Below are 10,015 nucleotides of genomic sequence, written 5' to 3' on the forward strand. Positions count from 1 at the left end.
CTGCTGAGATTTTTCCTGTCCTTTGCCCTGATGAGTTTAAATGGGTTTGATTTGCAAATTTGGCTTTACACTCATTGTTTTTGAAACACATCAGTTGAATAAAGTTGCTGTTTATTTTATTTAGAAAATTACATTTTGTAAAGGAATTTGACATTCATCGTCATAACCAATGACCCTTTTTTTCTCTCAGGCCAGAGATTCTGAAACACTCTTCCGAGACGAGGGGTGGGTTGGCTGCCTCAGCAGTAGCTGGGAAACTTTTTTAAAATTATGGATTCCTCCGGCCTACCCCAGACCTTCTGCATTAGAATATTTTTTAAGTCTCTAAGGTAATTCTGATGTGTGTCTTTTATTTATTTTCCACATTTATTTAGGTATTTTATATTTGGCTGAGTTGGGTCTTTGTTGCTGCACGCGGGCTTTCTCTAGTTGCGGCGAGCGAGGGCTACTCTTTGTTGTGGTGCACGGGCTTCTCGTTGCGGAGCACGGGCTCTAGGTGCGCGGGCTTCAGTAGTTGCGGCACGAGGGTTCTATAGTTGTTGCTTGCGGGCTCTAGAGCACAGGCTTAGTAGTTGTAGCACACGGGCTTAGTTGCTCTGTAGCATGTGGGATCTTCCTGGACCAGGGCTCGAACCCTTGTCCCCTGCATTGGCAGGCAGATTCTTAACCACTGCGCCACCAGAGAAGCGGTAGACAGAGGCTTTTGTTTTTTTGCTTTTTTGTTTTTGTTTTTTGTTTTTTTTTGCGGTACACGGGCCTCTCACTATTGTGGCCTCTCCCGTTGCGGAGCACAGGCTCCGGACGTGCAGGCTCAGCGGCCATGGCTCACGGGCCTAGCCGCTCCGCGGCGTGTGGGATCTTCCCAGACCGGGGCACGAACCCGTGTACCCTGCATCGGCAGGCGGACTCCCAACCACTGCGCCACCAAGGAAGCCCCAGAGGCTTTTGTTTTAATCAAAGACTATAGCATTTGAAAACATGCGAACTAAGCATATATGAGTGAAGAGCAAAACTTATCAAGTCCAAAATAAAGTCTTAATTTGTTTATAACTTATTCCAGGAAAGATTTGAGGAGACTTAGAGGAAATAACTAAGACAGTGAAATATAAAGAAGTGAGAACCAAGAACAAGTCAGTAGAATGTCAGTGCCAAGAAAAAGACACATGCAAGTCATGAAGCCCCACACAGAAACACTCTGGGGAATCCCTGATTAGGCCTGGAGCCAAAGCAAAGAGAGAAGCATGATCTGTTACTGTCTGTTGAAGGGTAGGATGTCATATTTGCTCAGAGGAGAGGCCAGACCTTGACTACTGCTAGCTTGCCTGTGGCCCTTACTGGAAGTCAGGCATGGTTAGTTTCCCGAGTCTTCCCTCTAATCGTCACAAACCCTCTGAGTTAGGCTATGTGTCATTTCCTTTGTGCAGATGAAGGGATGGAGCTTTAGTGACTTTTCTCAAGGCCCCACAGGGAGTCCTGGAGGAACCAAGCCCTCCTCTGTCCGGCTTCATAGCCCAGGCTGATAAACACTGCAGCCGTGCTCGGGGCGAGATGCAGGAGACCAAGGCAGCTTTCTGGGATTGGGTAAAGGGCAGCAACGCATTTGGTGCACCTTACATGGCAGGTTCTCTGCTCTGAAGTATTTTCCTTATTTGAAGGGGGAGAGAGAATTTGAGGAGGAGCTTCTGGAGTGGAGAATGGAAGGTGTACTCAGATCTTGCCACTAGGGGGCGACATAACCCTTTCTGGCTGGTCTGCCCAGAACTCGGCTCTGCCTTAGGGCTGGTGTACTTGGAAGAGGAGGAAACACTTGCAGATTTAGTTTGCTTCAGATCCAGAAATTCCCTGCCGAGTAGCGGCTTCGGGCTCCCTTCGAGCTCCCTGGAGCTCTCAGGGTATGGCCCCAAATGCCTTCTGAAATCCTAGTTCATTGTGGTTTCTAGGGCTCCCCTCCCCTTTCAGTCTTTCCCTCAGCACACGGGCATATTGCAAACAAGGGTGGAAAGTGTTCCCCGGTGTGATGTCAGTTCCTTCTCCCCTTTTTGTGTCCTTTCGTGTCATGTGACACATGGGAGAGGAGGGAAGTGGCATGGCGGTGAGGGGACTGTGCAGGTCCTTGGCCCGCTCAGGTGCGGTTGGCAAGCCCCCCCACCATAGAACCTCCTTGATGAGCAGGCCCCCCCTCATCCCCACGTCCCGCTAGCAGAGGGCTCCCAACCTTGGCTCCACATCGGGATTCCCTCCAGAGCTTTTAAAGATACCTGTGTGTGGGTCTTACCCTGATCCACTCTGATATAATTGGCTTGGGTTGCAGCCTGGATATGGGGAGTTTTAAGGGTTGCCCAGGCATTTGTAATGTGTAGACAAGGGTGAGAGAGACTGGTCTAGCACAGGAGGGTTCTACCCAAGGCAAGGCGGGGGACCACTTCCCCAGACCAGCTGGGGATGGGATAGAAGCTTACTTCTCCCATGTGGTTTGGGAAGGGGCCAGATCCTTCCTGGCCTGTGGACCCCCTCATTGACTGATGCCTCTGTGTCTTCTGAGGACAGTACCTTAGTGTGACAGGCCAGCCTGTCACTGCCCCCTCCAGTGCACCTCCTGGCCCTCCCTACCACCCCTGCCCGGTTCTCCATCCTCCCTGGACTGCTTGGCCTTCTGGGAACATGCCATGCCCTTTTGTACATCTGCATCTTTGTTTCCACCCCCAACATACCTGTAGCACCACATAGTCCCTGGGGAATGGTAGTTGTTGAGGTGTCCTCACTGCAGGGACCTTTCTTGTGCATCCTGTGCACACAGTAGGCGCTCCACAGGTATTGGGTTGTGGCCTGTAGGAGGGCACTTGAGCCCGGCCCAGGCAGCTGACAGACTTCTGAGAATGGAGGCCATGGACCAGCTGCGCTGCTGTGACTAGGCCAGGAGGGAGCCGGAAGGGTGAAGGCCACTGGTGGCACTGGCCTTGTGCTTGTAGGCCCTCAACAGCAGCGATGGTCACCGTGAAAGCAGGCGAGGCACGGGAGGGAAAACGCGCCAACCAGCACTGTTTGGGGAGAGACAAGAGGGCAGCTAATTCGTTCCGGCTTTAAAGCTGAAAGTCCTGAATCCTGGTGACCTCCTCAGGCTGGAGTAAACCAGGGTGGTTGGTCACCCTGTGGATACTAAAGACTGTGACTGATTCAGGGCACCCAGGAAGAGGGGACTGTGGCTGTGGAGGCTGTCTCCCTGGCCTAGCAGTTCTGTTGGTGGCGTCTCGCCAGCCCCTCCTCCTGGAGAGCTGACATAGACTTGCCCAGGCCCAGCAGGGAAGCCTTCCACCTCCTCAGCCTTGGGTACCCAGCTACCAGAGCCCTGGCACATGCCCAGCACCGTGTTAGCTGTTTCAGGGCAGACAGAGGGGTTGGGAGCAGCCTCTGCCCTCTGCGGCTAGCAGTAGTTAAAGAGGCACGACGCAGCAGTAAAAGCCCTGAATCTAGGATGCGGACGCCTGGTCTCAAGTCGCAGCCCTGCTGGCAGCAGCCACATGGCAGGCACCTCTCTGAACCGAAGCTCGCTCCTCTTAGAATGGGAGTAACACCTGTCTTTGTCCCTTCCCAGGGTGGACATGGGGCCCAAATAACCTAGTGTTTGTAGCAGACTCCAGAGGTCTGAAGAAGTGCTTCTCAGCCTAGGCCACTTACGGGGGAGCTTTAAAAAGTCTTGATTCTGGATCTTGCCCCCAGAGGATCTGAGCTACTTGATCAGGGGTTTGGCCTGGATTTCAGGATTTTTTTTTTTTTAACCTTCCAAGAGATTCTCACGTGCAGCCAAGGTTGAGAGCCTCTGCTCTAAATGCCTTCCAGGTGTGATAGGTTATTCCTGTTTAACTGGAAAGGCAAGAACTAGTCGCATGAACCAAGCAGAGGACAAAGTAGCATGCAGAATCTCCCAAGGTGGAGGGACAGCAGTTTAGAGTGGCTGTCTCAGTGGGGCATTAACTAGGATGGGCTTTCTGGGAGAGAGCGCGGTGATGGCTGCAAGATGCTTGAAGGAGAGGAAGAGTCATGGGAGAAGTTGAAGGGGAGGCGGCTGGCATGGGGGAGTTAACAAGCTCTAATCAGCCTCTTGAGTGTCAAAGGCGGCGAGGGAGAGCCGCTGGGAGGGCTGACTGCCATCGTCTGCTTGGCTCACAGCCCATCGGAGAAGTGGTTGATGCTCAGAGTCTCAAGAAGCCTGAAATGGAGCTGAAGCCTTGGTGGGCTGTCGCTCATCAGGGGCAAGCAGGTGTGGGCTGTGCAGGAGACGGTTCCACTCCCCCTTCCCCTTTCCAGCCTGGGCCACGGCCCCCGCTTCTTTCAACCAAGACATCTGGGGCAAGGCCTAGCCTCTGGCTCTGCTCACCTCCTGGCACCTGTCGGCATGCTCTGCTAAGAGTTCCTCATGCTAGGGCCTGTGCAGGGACAGGGGCAAGGGGTCGGAGAGCTGGGACCTCTGTAGGAGCAGAGAATAATCATCGCTGTCCCCTGCACCTCTCCATGTTGTTGTGAATATCAAAAGATAAAATTCTGAACGCTCCTGGATGTTGTGTGAGTTCTTGTTGCTGCATGCATGTGTGGGCGCAAAAGTCAGTGTCCAGGAAACCATTTCTTTCTTCTCCCTCCTTCACCGCTGTGGCAGGGAGCAGCCTCTCTTACCGCGGCCCACAGGCCTTGGGAGACCCTTGGCAGGCAGCCCCCGGGGGCAGAATTCCAGATTGGGAACCTTGGTCACCTCCTCGAATGAGAAAGCATCTTGAAACAAATTTTCTGAGATCATTCATTTGGAGGGAACAGCGCTCAATTAAAGATTTAGAAGGGCTGGGATATTCACTTAAGGAAAAAAAAAGCTCACCCCTAGTACTGTACCCTTTTAACATAAGAAGTCGATTTAATACCTACAGGAGGTGTCACAGGGCAGGGTAGATACGCAAGACGAGAGCTTATCGAGATGGGGGCGGAGTGGTGTTGGAGTGCTTCCTGGAGGAGGGAGGACAAGGGCCGGGTGGAGAATAGGTCAGTGGCCGAGGATGATACTGACTGATGTCCTCGCAGGACATCCCTCCCTGGGGAGGGGTGCTGCTTTGAAGGGGAGGAGTATGAGCTCAGTTCTCAGCTGGCCGGGTTTCAGAGCGGCCTGTGGAAAGAGTGGGAAAGTATTGGGTAGGAAGCTGGCGCTGAGGGTGGAGGAAGGCCCTGCTGTGAACGCAGATGTAAGGATCCTTAGTTGTTGTCCTGAAACCAGAGCAGTGGGAAGGATCCCTGCGCACACCCTGAGCTCTGTGGACTCAGGAAGGAGGAGGGGGGCTGCTCCTAAGCCAGCCTCGCCATGAGGGTCTGGGTTAAAGCCTGCTCTCTGGTGTAAGTGTACAGGAGGGAGGGTTTACTGGGGCTCCGGGTAGCCAGTCTTTCTCAGGAGCCCCTGGGTCTGAACTCCTCAGACATGGAGCAACCACCAAACGGGCACAGGTTGTGGAGGCAGAGGCTGGCACTGCCACATACCCTGAGAGCTCACCACAGCTCATTTGTGACATGCTGATGAGACTTGGTGGAGAAGCTGTTAGTCTAACGTGTGGTGTGGACAAGTTCAGCTCTCCTGGGAGGACCTGGCCACCAAGGACCTTGACGTGATCTTGTGAGATGCAGCTAGCGTGACGAGGGTGGTGGGATGGTATTTGTGATGGGGTTGGCAGACATGGCTTAGCCACTTCTTAGCAAGATAACCTTGGGCTTAATTGTCCAAACCTGTTTCCTCATCTGTGTGACGGGAATGATAATAGCTACCTCATAAGGGTGGCTTATGTGCCCATATTTGAGGTCTTGGCAGTCAATGGAAGTGATTTGTTAAGAGGCAGAAAAGTTTTAAGTGGTTGGAATCAAGCAGGCCTGGGTATGCAGCCCATCTCTGTCATTATTGTGTTACCTCAAACAAGTCCTATCACCTATCCCAAGACTCTGCTCTCTTGGTATCTCTTAGGGATAAATTATGCCCATCCCAATGGGAGGCTGGGAGCCAGTGAACACTGCAGTGTATATAAAGTGCTTCTGCACAGCCTGGGACGTGAGAAGATGGTAGCCGAAGGTTTTTTTTTTAATTGTTAATTAGTATTGTATAAGACCTAGGTCTGGTACATTCTCGTTCAGCTGACGTGGCTGTTAGTCAAGGACCCGATATCCCTAAAGAAAGTACAGCAGACATTCACAGTTAGACTTTATTTGTGAACAGGTATCATGTCGTGGATATAATAATGCATTTGGCATCGGAAGATCTGAATTCAAATCCCTGCTTTATTACTTATTATCACTTGCTTACTGTCTCTCTCAGCCTCAGTGTCCTCAGGTATGAAATGGGGATGGTAATAATGACCTACTTCACAGAACTGTGGTGAGGACAAAACGATCAATTGCATGGACCAGTGAGGATGCTCTGGGCTGCAAGCACAGGCAACTCCAAGTAGCTTAAAGAACTGATGGAGCTGAAGTAGGCTGCAGGGTTGGTTGATTCAGGGCTCAGTGATGTCATCCAGGGCAGGCTTGGGACTGCCTAGGTTCCCTGAGAGCAGGGGAACTCCGGGGAGAGGATGTAGGAGAGGTGAGAGTGATGATTGAAAGGTTAGACTAGAATTGTCACCTGCTGAAGTTCATTCATTCAGTCATTCAGTAAACACTTAATTGGGCACCCTCTATGTATCATCTTGGGGCTGGGCCTTGTAGTACAGACGTGATTCACGAGGTCCCACCTGCATTACTTTTGCATAACATGTCACCACAAAACATAGGGGCTTAAGATAGCAGTACTCCACTGTTATATCTCACTGTTTCTAAAGATCTGGAACTAGGACAGGGCTGGGACGGCTCGTCTCTGCTCCATAACGTCTGGAGCTTCAGCTGGAAGATTCCAGGGCTGGGGATGGGAATCATCTGAAGGTTCACTCACATAGGAGCTTGGATGTCCGCTGAGCTCCTTGGCTGGACCTGTCCACTAGAACACCTGCACGAGGCATCTCCATGCAGCCAGGGCTTCCTCACAGCATGATGGCGAGGTTCCAAGAGTGAGCACCCCAAGGGTAAGAGCCTGGGGGGAGCTGTATCCTATTTATGACCAAGCCTCAGAAGTCACACGGCATCAGTTCTGCCATACTCCTTGGTCTATGGCAGTCACAAGCCCCCCACTCCCTTTCGGAGGGAAGAATGTCAGTCACGGGAGCATGCGGGGGGCAGCTGGGAGCTTCAGGAGTGTCTGTCTGCGTGCTCAGACACCCCCAAGCTCAGGAGCAAGATGGCCCTGAGCAGCGAAGGGGCTGCCGCAGCATCTTACCTGTCTCAGAACCTGCTCAGCAGCCTGAGAAGAGCCGGGACTGGTCTCTGTGGGGGACACCCTGTGCCGTGGTGGGGTAGTGCAGTGGGCTGAGATGCGGGGCTGATGAGATCAAAACTGTCAGGTTCCAAATCCCAGAAGAGAGGAAAAGTGGAGCTGGAAGGGTCTTAGGGACCTTCTGGGAGAGCAACTTGCTAGGGATCACTCAGTCAGTTGTAATAACAGATCTGAAGTCAGAATGGAGGTCCCCTACTCCCAGTCCAGTGCTTCTGCCATTTCACCCCTGCCATGGGCATTCTCACCTTGCCAGCTTGTCCTAATCCTAGCCTGTGGCCCTCGCCCGAGCTACAGTCCCATTGCCTGGCACTGTACCATACTCTTGCCAGGCACAGCTAACTCAGGGTGGCAGGAGCCATGCCAATTCTTCTCTGATTAGGGGGTATCTCCCCAGGCCCCTCAGATATTGACGTGATCTGGCACGCACATTGCCAGATTGTGATGTCCCTGAGAGAATGCAGAGGTGGACAGAGCCCACGAACGTGGCTGAAACGGCGCTTCCAGAGGTGCCCGCTTGCCGCCCACAGTGAAAGCCTGGTGGTGGGTGGCATTCTCCCCTCGGGTTACCCATTGGACCATTTTTCATCCTCCCAGAGTCAGTTTCCATGGAAACAGCAAGTTCCTTTCCCATCATTTTCATCCTTAAAGATTCCCACCAGAGCTGTCTGTGCCTGGGCTCCTCGCCCAGCGGCTGCATCAGCCGGCACCAGATCCCAGGTTTAATGGTGAATTGTCACGCTGCCAGGTAGAGCCGCCTGGGATGTGTCTGATAACTGGCATAGCCCTTACTGGGTTAGGAACTTGCTCTCAGTGGCTCCCTCTTGCTCCCATGTCAGAGCCACCTCCCTCCTCTCCCCTGCAATTTGGCATTGGAGGTCTTCCCCGTACCCCTCTGCCCCACCTCCCAGGCCAAGATAATTCTTTTTTTTTTTTTTTAATTTATTTTTGGCTGCGTTAGGCCTTCGTTGCTGCGTGCGGGCTTTCTCTAGTTGCGGCGAGCGGGAGCTACTCTTCGTTGCGGTGCCCGGGCTTTTCATTGCAGTGGCTTCTCTTGTTGCAGAGCATGGGCTGTAGGTGCGCGGGCTTCAGTAGTTGTGGCACACGGGCCCTAGAGCGCACGGCTTCAGTAGGTGGGGCACGTGAGTTCAGTAGTTGTAGCGCGCAGGCTTCAGTAGTTGTGGCTCGCGGGCTCTAGAGCGCAGGCTTAATAGTTGCGGCGCACGGGCTTAGTTGCTCCGCGGCATGTGGGATCTTCCTGGACCAGGGATCAAACCCGTGTCCCCTGCATTGGCAGGCAGATTCTCAGCCACTGCTGCACCAAAGCCAGACAGTGACCCAGCTGGGAAAGGGAAGCCTCCAGTTTTCTGGGGACCAGGTACACTCAGGGAGGACCCCACCCTCACAGCCTCAGGGTGGGCTGTCCACTCCTCCTCCCCTCTCTTTCCCAGCCAGCCCTGTTCCTGGCCTCTGTGTAGTGCTTCTCCCTCTGGGCTTTTGCCTCCCTGCTCCTCCTCTCTAGCCATCACCTCCTTCACACCCCAACTCCAAGTTCACTCCCACCAGGATGTCTTCCTTTCTAAACCATTTTTCTCAGTGCAGCTCTATTTGGTTCCTGCAGTATAACTTTGTATATATTGTGTCAGGGAGAGGAGGAGATTCCTGAAGCTATTTTTCTTTTTAAAGCTTTTTTTTTTTTCCGGTATATTTTCTTTCTGTACTGGAGAATTCTTGTCGTGGGCGTATGTTGTTTATCTGCCCAGCATCCCCTCTTTGGACTACAAGCCGTTATCCCCTTCTGCTGGTAACATAATCTCTCCTTCCTATGGAAAAATCTGTTCCATGGGATTCAGCTAGGGCTGCCTTCTTCAACAGGGGGAAGCCCCTGAAGCAAGCCTGGCCAATCAGAGGACTCTATCCGTAGGCCCTAGTGGTCGGTTCAGGGATGACCACATGACCATGCAGAGCCAATAAGAATCTTCCTTGGTATTCCTATAGACAGTGCTGGCTGCCCCACCAATGTCCTTTCTCCCTTTGGTTCTCAATAACAAAACCCTAATTTTATTGGAAGCCCAGTTGAAAATACTTGCCTCTGCAGGCTTTCTTGCAGTGGGAGAAGTTATGTCACCCAGTTCTGGTCAACAGGATGTGGGGAGAAGTTGCTGGAAGGGACTTCCGGGAAAGTTTCAAAAGGAACAGACTCAGACTGGCATGGCCCCTTTAGTACTGATTCTAACTGATCACTGCCTCCGTGAGAGCAAGACATCTTAACCTGGAGCTTTTGTTCCAGCCATGTGGAGAGGCTGCCTGAGAATGAAGCCCTCCAAGAGGAAAGCACAGCCAAGAGATGGAGAGAGAGAGGAGAAAAGAGAGGGGGGAGGGAGGGAGAGAGAGAGGGAACAGTATCAGTTAAGCCCCTGGATTGAGCCATGCCCTCAGAACTTCCCGATTTAGGGAGCCAGTAAATCCCTTTCCTACTTAAGCTGGGTTTCTGTGTCTTTCATTGAAGGCTCAGAAGGAAACCCTCTACAAGACCAAAGCCATGCCTTTGTCTGTCTCTGTTCTCTCCTCCCAAGTTATTTACATTATAAGATGCTAGATGCAAAGCTGGCACACAGTAAATATTAACTCAAA

The sequence above is a fragment of the Phocoena phocoena genome, chromosome 19 (assembly GCF_963924675.1).
Source record: "Phocoena phocoena chromosome 19, mPhoPho1.1, whole genome shotgun sequence".
NCBI classification, from domain to species: domain Eukaryota; kingdom Metazoa; phylum Chordata; class Mammalia; order Artiodactyla; family Phocoenidae; genus Phocoena; species Phocoena phocoena.